The sequence below is a fragment of the Meriones unguiculatus genome, chromosome 15 (assembly GCF_030254825.1).
Source record: "Meriones unguiculatus strain TT.TT164.6M chromosome 15, Bangor_MerUng_6.1, whole genome shotgun sequence".
Classification (NCBI taxonomy): Eukaryota; Metazoa; Chordata; class Mammalia; order Rodentia; family Muridae; genus Meriones; species Meriones unguiculatus.
In genome coordinates this window covers 60380460-60393337 of record NC_083362.1, presented here as the reverse complement: position 1 = coordinate 60393337, position 12878 = coordinate 60380460, and the positions used below count along the sequence as shown (strand labels likewise).

The window sequence follows — 12878 nt, the reverse complement described above, 5'->3', positions numbered from 1 at the left end:
TGAAGTATCTCATTGTAACATTTGCTATACATGATCATGGTTGCCTTTTCCTACGTTTCTATGTAAACTATGAACTCTTTGCAGGTGGGTCCATACATGTTTTGGCTTCTGTGACATCCGAAGCCCTTATCCACCATGATAGAGGCGTCTAAAATATTTCTGACGAATTTACATCCATGGATTTGTGCTCCAGCCTGGTCTGACAAGGGGACTGGGACACTTCAGGCTGCCTACTGATCACTGTTGCTGCCTCCATGGCATGAAGCATGAGCTTTGACTAGTTGTGCATCCTATTGTTACAAGGAGAGAAGCAGTGGCATCCAGCATAAGTTTGGAAATTCTTGATGGATTTCTTTTTCCCCTAAAGGTACCAGGAATCAGGCATGGAGTACATTAAAAAAAATGTGCTTGGCTTCATCACTGCTCTTCATTGAGGATAAAGCCATTCTGGAGACATTTCTAAAGTGCCTGCTTGCATCTGACTGCAGGCCTGGCACTAAGAAGACTCTTGTCTTTGGGATCTGACATGCCAATGAAGGAAAACAGTGAGGATATGGTAGCAAAAAGGAATGCTACTCTGGAGATATGAGCCAGTGGAGGGATTGAACAGTATGGAGTTGAGCATCCTCAATTCACTCAAGTTCTGACAGATACTGTGTGATGGGGCCATCTCTCTAAGTGTCTGTTTCTTCAACCTGCAATAGTATTAGCCCTAGACGGTATCAGAAGAGATAACAGATGAACAGAGCTAGTGCATGAAGAGTCCATAGGAATACTTATCAAGCAACTGTTAACCTGGCCAGTGTCCTCTGTAATGCAGTTCTCTTGACTGCAAGATGAAGGTAGTTACTGCAGTGATCATATAAGATTTCCGCCAGGATCAAGTCACATGGCACCCAGAAAGTGCTTGGCATATCACTGGACTGTAAACTCTTGGTAATTGTTAGGCAAGATGGATGCTTATTTTGCATGACAAAAAGAAAAGGAGAACATAGAGGCATCCAGATACATCCTGTGCTAATGTATGAAACTCACTTTGATAGGTGTAGGGGATGATGGGTTTGGTAGATGAATATGGGTTTGGAGAAACGGATAGATGGGATCGGACCAATCTTAGCTGTGCAGTCTGACAATGAACACAGGGAGGTTCACCTACCATTCACTCCGCATTTCTGAATGTTCGAAATTCTTCATGATAAACTGTGGTGAGGAAAAAAAAAAAAGTAAAACAGTAATCTGAGGGTCACAATGGTCTAAGAACCAATGTTCAAACAAGAAAATGGTATATGAGGGACTGAGGTGTGACAGTGAATTGTTCTTGCTGCCTTTCTTTACCATAAAAGACAACGCCAAGCTCCAGGGCTTTGAAGCATGAAGGGGTACATATCAGCTGAGGTACAGTGGCACAAAGGTGCCTGAGAGGGAACAGACTAGAGGAAACAGAGCAAGCCCCTTGGGTTGATATCCTGCCTCTGTATTTTCCAGCTTTGTCACCGGGGAGAAGTCATTGAAGTCACAGCACTTCATTTTCCTTACCTGTGAAAATGAGCATAACGCCCCTCACTGCTTAAGCCTGCTTCAGAGAGTCCTTGATTAATACCACCATCCCTTCACCTTTTTGGAAAAAATTACTGTCTCAGCCCCGTGCTTTTCTCCAACAAGCCTCCACTTCACTCCTTGTTAACCAGAGGCATCTGGAGAGAGAGACTCAGTTGCAGGAGGGAGGGGAAATGAATGGTAGGCAGGGTCGGAGAGGGTGAAGTCAGGAGAGCTGAGTGGGAGTTGGCTCTCAGAAGCACATATGCTCAGGCTCTAGTCTGCTGAACACGGAAGACGCAGGCTGATTGCTGGTTCTGTCAGGCACGTGGCATCTAATGTTATATTTAAAACACTGAAATTATAATCCTGCTGTCCTTCCTTTGTAGGCTCTTCATCAACCTGGGCAGAGCGTGTGGCTGGCAGGGAGCCAGCATTATCTCCTGACCTCCTCCTCCACGTGACTCAGCATAGATCAGGCATTTTAATAGCTTCGGGGCCCAAGTCTGAACTTGCCCCAAGTGAAAGCCTCCCTCCCTCTCTACACTTTCTCTTCATTCTCCCACCCCACTCTCCATTTATCAGCTAGTAAATTCTGGGTTGAACTTGGAGCCCGCGTTTCATTTATTTTTTTGGCAAAATATCAAATTCTTCCAAGAAAGAAAGAAAGAAAAAAAAAAGGAAGGAGGGGTATGGAGTGAGGCAAAAAAAAAAAAAAAAAAAAAAAAAAAAAAAGGCCTAGTTAAACAAAAGGGCTCCTGGAGACAGCTCCGAAGCAGCTCAGCTATTCCACAGTGTAGCTCAGAGAAGAAAGAACTGTGCCTTTTGATGTATTAAGTGTGAGTGAGGTTGAAACAGAGCTTGAAATGAGTTGAGGGATACCAATCAAGCCCAGCTGGGCTCCTGCCTTTGAAAGGTCACGGGGTTACTGGGACACCGAAGACTTTCAAACTAGAGGAAGGGTTTGATGGTAGCATGGTACCCACATTCATTTTCATTCTTCTAGCTTGTTGGGTCACTGAACATGTGCACCCCTGTGCTTTCAAGTAGTTGAAGACATTTTGCTATTAGACCGATAAGCCTCTGAAGAGCATGAGATCTTTCTAGCAATACAAACCAAGTTATATAGAAAGACACTGTAAGTCAGTGATGGAGAAATGTTCACTGAATTAAGTTCGATGATAACCAACAGCTTGAAAACATTCTTCCTAAGTTTGATACTATTGAACAATGGAAATATTCTGGAAAATGATGAGTACTTGCTCACACTGTGAGCAGCAACCTAAATGACCCTATCTGTCTAGGCAGATATCTGATGTCTTCTTTCCCTTCTTTGCCCCCCTATGTTAATTTAGTCACCCTCTTTCATGTTTGTAAGTAATCAGTTCTCACATGTACCATGCCCATCATTTTACATGGATTCTTATTAAAATGTGGGTTATTGTTTTGTGCGAATTCACTTTTAGTTTTACAAGAGAAAGCCTCATAATAGCTTGTGTTTTACTTTTTAAATTTGGCACCATATTTGTGACATTAATTGACAAGCACAGCATTGCTTCAAGCTTCTGTGTGGAACCCCATTGTGTACAACCAGTAAAATGTTCCCAATAATCCTCCAGTTGTGGACTTCTGCTCACCCCCAACTTCTCGCTTCTGCCCCAAACAAAAACAATGTAAAGAAAACAACAATAAAATATCCCTCCCCCCAAGTGGCAGTGAATGTCACTGGCCAGTTTTTGGTCAACTTGATATAATCTGGAGTCATCCTGGAAAAGGGAACCACAGTTGAGAACATGTCTCCATCAGACTGGCCCATTGCTAAGTCTGTGGAACATTTTCTTGATTAATGATTGGTGTGGAAGAGCCCAGCCCGCTGTGGGTGGGGTCGCCCTTAGGCAAAAGGCCCTGGGTTGCACAAAAGAGCCAATGGAGCACACCAATGAAAGCAGGCCAGTAAGCAGCTCTCTATCGTGGTTCTTGCCTGGATTTCCCTCAATGATGGATTGTGATTGGGAAGTGTAAGTCAAATAAACCATTTCTACCCCAAGCTGCTTTTGGTCATGGTCTTTATCACAACAATACAAAGCAAAGCAGGGCACCCCCTTCATGTGTCAGCATTTCACAAGTCTATATTTCTTACATCCATTTAGGATAGACTTACTAAATTATACTGTATGAATATATTTAGTTTGATTAACAATGAGACTAATGTGATGACATTGCAAGTTACACACACACACACACACACACACTTATGGACTTGGCATACATTCACCAAGATAGACATATAAGGAGATTGCAGAAACATTGTATATTAGAAAAATCCTGTGAGTCTCCGCTGTTTCATTGAAACCACATCCTAAAATGGATGAGGAGTGAGTACAAGGTTGTGAGTGTATCCAGGGAGCAAACTGAAGAACTGCACTCAGGTCCTTCATGACCATAAGCAGGCAAATTCTTTTTTTTTTAATGATTGTTTTTTTCATTTTAGTTTTATTTTATGTGCACTGGTGTGAGGGTGTCAGATCCTCTGGAATTGAAGTTACAGACAGTTGTGAGTTGCCCACGTGGGTGCTGGGAATTGAACCCTGATCTTCTGGAAAAGCAGCCAGTGCTCTTAATCCCATTCTAACCCCTGTTTTTTCTGTAGTGTCATTGGGATCACAGCTCATATTCATGAATCAGAATCCTAGGAGGAGACAAATTTCACATTGGGATTGAACAATTCGAAGGACACTGAAAGAGTGGAATTGTTTACAAAATTTAGTGACGGTAAGGAGGCTGTGCTGGTTAGTTGTTTCTTAAGATGACACAGCTAGGGTCATCTGGGAAAAGGAAAGCTTAACTCAAGAAACATCTCCTGGTAGGCAAGCCCCTGGAGCATTTTAATTAGTAATTAATGTGGGAGGGCCCAGATCATTGTTGATTTATAAGAAATCAAAAGCAAGCTGAGCAAGGCATAAAAAAGCAAGTCAGTAAGCAGCAGCCGTCCATGGACTCTGCTTCAGTTCCTGCCTCCAGGCTCCTTCCTTGAGTTTCTATCCTGGCTTCCCTTCATGATAGGCTGTAAGCTGGAAGGTGAAATAAACTTTTTCTTTCCCAGGTTGCTTTTGGTCATGGTACTTCATATTACAGCAATAGAAACAAACTAAGACAGAGGCTGGTCAAAGCTCTGGCCTTCTGTCCCAGCAGTAGGAGAGCCAAGGATCCATATCACACCAATTCTTCCTCCTTATTTCTTCTGCCATCACAGGGCTGACTCCAGGGGAGAGCCACAAGCAAAGGCACTATCGCTGATTTATATGAAGTGCAGTGTGGACTTGGGAGGGGGTGTGAGAAAATGGGAGAGGGTGTGGGAAAATGGGAGAATCCGAAAAATCACGAAGAATGCTGTGTGCAGCCATTGTGAGAATTAGATGAAAACATACATAAAATGTGATTCGCAAATGAGTGCACCTAGAACAGAGGGTTGGTGTTGTTGGCCACATCTCAGACATTTCCATCTTGATTGGCAATTAAAACCACTGAGTCAAATCTAGGTTGCTGCACAAGATAAGGTGTGTGTATATACATACATACATACATATATATGTGTGTGTGTGTGTGTGTGTGTGTGTGTGTGTGTGTCTGTGTGTGTATGGGGAGATAGAAGCCAGTTAGTATAAAGAGTGTAAACCTCTTGGTGAAAAGAGAGAGAAATGTGTTAAAGGCAGCTGTATGAAAGGGGTTTGAAAATAAGATGAGGGTAAGAAGAAATAATTTTCACTTTTCCCTTTTAATGTTGGTACTTTTAAGCCATGTACATTTGTTATTCTATAATTGCAGGTGAAAATGTCAAATAATTGCTGGGTGGGAGGTGGAGTCATACAGCGTGGCTTTCTTCTTTGTTAGTGTCTGCAAATTTAAAAGTCTTTGTATGTTTAAGGATAAAGTATGCTGAGAAAAATAATATATTCCAAGTAGCAAAGTTGGTCCCAAATTACTTTGCTAAGACTGCAGAGACCTGAAGTTTCCCCATTATTTATTACTGAAATGTTAGTCTCAGCCTCACATACTCCTTCTTGTGTTTGTGTGTGTGCATGAACACATGGATCTCCACGCCACAGCATTCATGTCAAGGACAACTGTTGGAGTTGGTTCTTTCCAGTTTTTGGCATCAGCTTGACAATCTCTGAAGCATCTCACCAGTCCTCTCTCTCCTCGGCTCTAACTTGGAAGTAACGGCTTCCATCAGTTTATCTCAGTAAGAAAGAACCTTCATCCACAAAGCAAATTCCTATGGGATGAGAGCTGTGTATTCTTATAGATCGTATGGATGTCAATATATATTTTGATTTTGACATCGACATCAAAATTTATACTGAGGTGAGGAGGGAAATATATGATTTCTTCCCTGTGTTTTTAATGAATATATTCATGAGGTTTTGTGGATGTAGGTAGATACAAGTACATACATACATGTATGTAGATTCGCGTCATTCAGTTCTAACACTACTCCGCTTAGATTAGAGTACCTACTTCACACTTACCAGCTAGCAAGTGTGGGCCAGTTACTTGACTCCTCCAAAATTTTGGCTTTCTCTCTTCTAGAATGGTGATTGCTGCCTATTTCGCAGAACTTGGGGGACTAAAGGAAACGAGCATAGCTGTGTTGGAACAATCAGCCCATATATTATTATTATTATATATTATTGTTAGAGTCTAAACCAGCCCAGTCCAGAGAAGAATACTTTTTCCAATTTAGTTATCGCTAATTCGTTTCTAATTTATCATCATCAGAGTGTCCTCTGACTGAGAAAGGGTTGGTAGGTGGCAGTATGTACCTTTCGGCTGTAGCCCTTTAAAATATACATCACTTAGGGCTGAGCCGCTGTTCTGCCTTCAGGCTTCTTGCCTCGATTAACGAGAACATGGTGCCCAAAGAAGTTCAGTGGCCTGATGCAAGCTCGTAGTTTTTGGTCTTCTTCAGGTTTCCGTTACAGGATTTAGGACCATCTACGCATGGATAGCAATAGCTATTCATTAAAAAGAGAGTAATACCCAATGGGAATTTTTTGGATGAAAGAGCTGTAGAGGGTTGTCTGACACATTTCCCTCCTGGTCCTTCTCTTGCATGGGGCTTACTTGGGAACAGTGGTAAATAACAGTGACATCTTCTAGCATGTGGAAAAAACCCAAGCAGTCCATCTGACTTCACACACACACACACACACACACACACACACACACACACACACAGAGAGAGAGAGAGAGAGAGAGAGAGAGAGAGAGAGAGAGTATAGGGGAAAGCTTTTCTTGTGTTTCTCTTTTCAGAGCTCCTGCTCACTGAAGTAAAGTATTTATGTTTTAGGTCCTTGTCATGTCTCCAGTTTCTATAGAAATAATTAATCTTGTCCCCTTGCCTCAGGGTTCCCCTGAAGGGAACCATAACAAGGTTGTCACTTAGTGTGAAGCTAGTTTCATCTCGGAAATAACCCTATCAGCACACTTCCATGACAGCAATGATGGCCATCCTGGACTTACATCACAACTGAGTTGCTCCTGTGGCCCCAGGAAGAATGACAAGGGAGGGACCTAAGGGAACGTCTTCTGTTGTCCCCAAAGGCTGGAGTTCCTGGATTTGCTCATGCTCAAGATGGAGAAGGTCCCTGTTCAGTGCCCAACAGTTCAGATGATCATCAAGGAAAGATTCCCAAGTCCCAAGGTGATTTTGACTTCCTTTGGGGGTTAGCTGCTAAAGTTAATCTATGATTTTATCTACTTTGAGACTGGCCAAGTATTTAAACTGACTAGCAACAAGTTTCTCAAGCCAACATCTCCTTGAGAAGTTTCTACAAACTTCATGTAGTGACGCTTTTGTGACTCTTACCGGGGGACAGATGTGGCTCGCACCAGCGGATAAATGATGCAGGGCATCTTGAAGCCTTCAGAGTTCACACAGGGGGTGGACAAGCCAAGTTTCCTTCAGTGGCTCAGTGGGTGGAGACTGATGCTGTATCTCATCCTGTTTCCTGGCTTCCTTGAGAGTGCTTGTTGCAACAGACCCTCTGTCTGCACCTGATACCACAAACAGAACTGTTCACGGAATATCCGGAAGGCAGCTACCAGCCCCAGGGGATCTCCAGTGTCCTCTCCTCAGATGTATCAGCCGTGAGAGCGTGAGAGCATTGTACCACCCACAGTTCTAGTGTTGGAGAAAGAGCTACCACCCTACTATCAGACAAGGCAGTTTTAATGCAAAAGAGCATGCTTTACCTTTTACCCCCGAACAAGCAAGCAAAATGAGTAAATAAATATGAGGTCACCAAACGGAAGGGAAAAAAAATGGTCACGAAAACTTGAGACTCAAGGATGAAGAGATTGTCCAGAGGTTAATGGCTGTAGCTATAGCTGCAGAAGACAGGAATTTTGTTTCAGGCACCCATGCCAGGCAGCTGCCTGTACGTCTACTTTCAAGAGCTCAAATGTCCTCTTATGGACACTGTGTGCACTAGCACATACCTGCACAAACACACACACACATACGTACAAGTTAAAATGACATAAAATCTTTTTTTAAAAAATGGACTACCTTACCCACCAACTGCAAAGAATTAACAGCTGTAGGAGGTGACAATCTGGGGCATATAATATGCAGCAGGCCTTGTGCCAAGTGCGGGGCCACTTTCTTAGCGAATCTTGATGAAACTCTGAGTCATGAATAATGTCTAATGGTGATGAGGATAAAATGAGGAGAAACGCATAGACAGGCTTACGCATTACAAAGTGTTATAAAGAGGGATAAGTTCAATGCGTTCTATCTTTTTATTAAATGACCCCTGGCAATCGTTCATGCCTACGGTGTGCGCAATGCAGTAACAGGTGCCTAACATGATATGCAATCTAGCCCTCTCGTACAGCCCAAAACACCACCCATAGGAGTGACATCATCCTTGCTCAGAGAACCATAGAAATGTTGAGCCACCTGCTTGGGGAACCACAGTCGCACAGACTCTTCTCTCATTCTCCACGAGGAGGCTCAGGTCAAATAGATGGGTGGCTAGCCAAAACACATCCATTGTCGGTTCCCAGCTCACAAAGAACCCGTTGCCTTTCACACCATGGTTTAGTGCGACATGAATCCAGCCTCTGTAAGGTAGCAGTAGTCCCATCAGTAGAGTGGGGATGCTACTGCGCGTGTTTACAGTAATAAATTGAGACAATGCATTTCAAAACACCTCTCAAAGTGCTGACATATAGGAAGTAATAAAAACAGTAATTAAACACCCACTGTTCCAGCTTGGGAAATACGGAGCTGGTCTGGAGCTCGGTCTGGGTGACACAGTCTAGAAAATGGATGGTGATGGAAAGGAAGTGAGCCTCGAGGCACAGGAGCAGGCAGAGTATAAACTCCTTGTGGGTGAGATCCCTGTTGGTTCTTCCTCAGCCATGCCACCCACCTTTCTCATTGAATCATTTACTCCGTGTTGGCAAGTGATTTTTCTGAAGTGTGAATGCAAGTGCAAGAGTTCGTGTGGGGACACTGTATATGTTTTTTTTTTTTTTTCCTTTGTAAGTTCTCACAGAGTTCTTGTGAATTAGCGAGCCTAGAACAAGAGCTATGTTAAGTATCATGTTATTACGTTAGGTAGCAGGGTGAGCATTCCAAGCAATTAGTGTGGCACGAATAACTGTCCTGGTGAGAAGGGTCCTTGCATTAGGCTGATCTCTGGAACTTGTGGGCATATTTCTGAACTTATCTAACCTTCACATGAAGGGATAGGACAGTAACATTGCACACTGGACCAGTGGATAATATGTGTTCCGTACAATGACTGTATTTTTGTTTTCTGTATCATGTAAATGATGTTTAAGTTATTATTTGTGAACAGCCTTTCTATCCACCACCCCAAATAGGGCTAGTCTGAGAGGGAGGTAAACAGGTAAAAAGCTAGAAGCAGAGACTCTGATGAATGAATCAAACAGGCTAAGAGATTCCTGGCCCTGGACCTCCAGCTCTGCGTTCTGCTGACACTGACCCAATCACACATCTACTGTTTACTCTCCGCCTGATGGTTGATGACTCCCCCACAGTCCCATGTGTTACAGGGGGAGAAGTTAACTCTGTTCATATTTAGACGCTGATATGAGGGAAAAGGGGTGGAAAGGAGTGTGTTGAATCCCATGGCAGCCATCAAGTTAAGGATCCTTTCCAAAGGCTGGCTGGTGAGTTCAGGATAGCATGCCTAAAACTAAGTCCTGAGTAGCAGAGGCAGCACCTCAGATAAAAGAAATCCTTGACTCTTTCCCGTGGGCTGACTGTCCTGCACCAGGTCTGTGTGAGATCTGGCAATAGTGGGACAAAGGGAGTAAGTGAAGACACAGCGCTCCCCTGATTGGGTAGTTCTGCTGCCTTTCTTCTTTCTGTGGCCACAGCTGATCTTGTCTAAGACCACAGATTAATTGTGGCCCAAGTCTCCTTGTATATCAGTTATTCTGATTCAATCTGGATGACAAGTCTGGCCCACAGTGGATAACTCGATACTCCTAGGACTCCTGATTCTCCTCCAGAGCAGAGAGATAAAGCTGGCTGGGAAGTCATATTTGCAACAGCCCAGAGACACCTTGGCCTATACATTTCACTAAGCCTTCCTGTCTTCCCATTACTCTGTCTACCGCTAAAAAGCACTGTCCATCTTCTCCACGCTCTCAGGGTAAAGACTCAGAAGGCTTGAAGGTGATACTTCACAGTAGCCAGGCAGCAAAGTTGACCTGCTATTCTGAAAGCCCTAGCACCTTTCCTCCCAAAGCAGATAGCAATCAGTCCCTTGGCTGTACTTCATGCTTCCCCATACTCAGCAGTGTGTTGGTTTTCTTCACTTTGCATACTCATGTGTTCATTCTCCTAGGAGTCCGTTGTTTGACTGCTTTGAGACACAGCTTTGCACCTCAAACAACATTCTGCTGCCAGCAAAGACCCGATCCTTCAGAGTTCTCGGTGACTTGGAATGGTTCTGGGGGTAAATGCTCTGTGTAAGAGCTGATGCTGTCTTTCCCAAATATTTTCTTTTGGAACATTTGGCGGGGGTGTCACTGAGAGATGGAGTTTGGTATTAGGCCCTCTGAAATTGTCTGTGCCAAAAAGTGACCAACAATTTTGTTCTGTTTTGTTTTCTTTCGGCAATCTCGACCTTTAGAAATTATCTTCTTAAGGGGAGGTCTTTGTTTCCCAGCAACCTCCTGGTGAAATCTCTGCAGGAAAGGAGGTCAGTCAACACTCATCTCCAGGTTACATGTTAATGGGAACAAGGAACAGCTTTTACAGAAAATTAATTTTGCCAGGGAGGAGGTGAAGATCATGTGACTGGGTTGGCAGGAAAAGATGGGAAGGCTAAGAATGGGCTTTCTTTGGGGGCTAGAAGTGTAGAAAACAACTCTTCAGTAACTGTGAAGAAAGTGTCTTCTTTTCATACTTTTGACAAGCATCTGCCTTCATGATGAACATCTGGGGAAACTGAGGTGTGGCACATCCTTGTCAGGGAATTCGTTTTAGGAGGCCACATATACAACCCTTAGACATTGTAAACTAAACATGTCAGAGGTTTTCATACTGCTCAGCAAGATGGTACAGTTGGTTTGAGGAAGACATCAAAGAGCCACACGTGGACGGCGTGTGTGCGTGCACAAGCTAAAATCATTTGTGTATCTAAAGTAGTAGAAATGATAGAGTGCGATGGTGGTTGTCGGGGTGAGGGAGCTGGGGATAGAGAGTTGACCTTCCCCAGTCATAAAGTTTCACAGAGGCTGACAAGTGAATTCCAGATGTCTGTTCCCCAACCTGGTGCTTCTGGTCAATAAAACAACCACATGGCATGCAGGAAGTGAAGATCTTACGCTGAGAGATTTTTTATTTAATTTCTTTACTACAATCAAATACAAAAATAGAATAACAGGAATGCTGCTGCCTCCAGGAAGTTCTCCTGTAGTGCCCCAGCTTTGGCTCCAGTTCATCTTTCTCCAGTCCACTTTGGTATCCATAGTAACCCCCTGGATGTCTTCATCATTTCCATTGCCATATTTGAAAACTACTTCATTTAAGTATCTGAATTTACAGCTAACGTGTAACCTAGCCTTTGTATTTCTGTGTTCTTTCAGTGAATGTGCCATTACACATTTTCTCTAAAAGCTTTTGTGATGCTAGCAGCTCTTTTTGGGGTTTGCCAAGGTTGTGAACTTGGTTGTGTGGATAAGCATGGATGCAATCTGGATACAGTTGGATAAAAATTAAAAAGTGACAGGCTTTTTGTCTCTGGGGCTTTCCAATGGGAACTAACTTGTAGCCAAATAGGAGGATAGAGGGCCAGGGTGCTCCTGGACAAACACAAAGGTGAAGATGCTAGCATACACCATGTACCTCAGAAAGTTCCCAAGAAGGAGAATGAGGCTTTTCACCATAAAGAAATCAGAAAGCATATTTTAACCAGATTTCACAATGTGTACATGTATCAAAAACTACATAGCCCACTATGTGAGCATCTTTTGTGTTTGATGTAACAGTTAAGAATAGACTTAATTTAAGAAGGACTCTTGAAAATCATTCCATTGAAAAAGGTATATATGAATATGAAAACCTGTAAAAATATGTGTAACATTAAATGTGTTGTTTTGTGTGTATAAAAGACTGGAGTGATAGATTGTTCTAAAAAGAAGACATGTGACAAATCTTGCATCTGAAGACCTTCAAGCATCCTCTTGACCTACTGTAGACTTCACTGTCATCTTCACCATGACAACATACAGGTTTTGAAAGAATTAACAGCTTGATTCTGTTATAGTTCATGGGGGGGAGGGGTTGCCATTGAGGCTTTGACCCTCTGGCCCCATAAGGGTTTCTAGGAAGAGGAAAAAGAGGAGGAGGGTGGAGCCATCAGTGATGGCTTTCAGTGCTTTCTCCCTCCACATTTACAATCAGTGTCACTCCAGGAGACCCACAGCCCAGTTTCCATTCCTCAAATAGGATGATAGCAGTGTTAATGTTCATTTCTAAAGCATTTTGCAAAGACAGCCGGCAGAGCAACTGTCTGCCAATTTAAAGGTATGCCAAGCCTCCATCCCAGCACATAGTAGGCGATTAATAAAAGCTGTTAAGGGGATCTTCAATAGACCCACCCAACCTGACCCTTAGGAACCTCCTCATCTTGCAAATACCTCTGTCATTGTCCTGGCAGGCTTCCCCACTTTGTTTGTTTACAGTGACATGACTGGCTGGCGCCTGGAGACCAGTCAGGGTAGGGAGGCTTTGGAATCTACAAGACTCCTTATCATCCTCCCACCCCTAAGGAGCTTTGTCCTCCAGCTCACTC

General features: G+C 43.3%; 1 long non-coding RNA gene across 1 annotated transcript in view; it reads right to left on the bottom strand.

Moving 5' to 3' along the window:
• Positions 1-1153: 1153 nt before the first annotated feature.
• LOC132647988 (uncharacterized) overlaps positions 1154-12878 on the bottom strand; it is a 16801-nt gene continuing 5076 nt past the window's right edge. Inside the window, exons 2-3 of the long non-coding RNA XR_009586310.1 lie at positions 7406-7593; positions 1154-1200 (exon numbers count right to left, since the gene is read on the bottom strand). This is a non-coding gene — a long non-coding RNA (uncharacterized LOC132647988). The remainder of the gene's footprint in view (positions 1201-7405; positions 7594-12878) is intronic.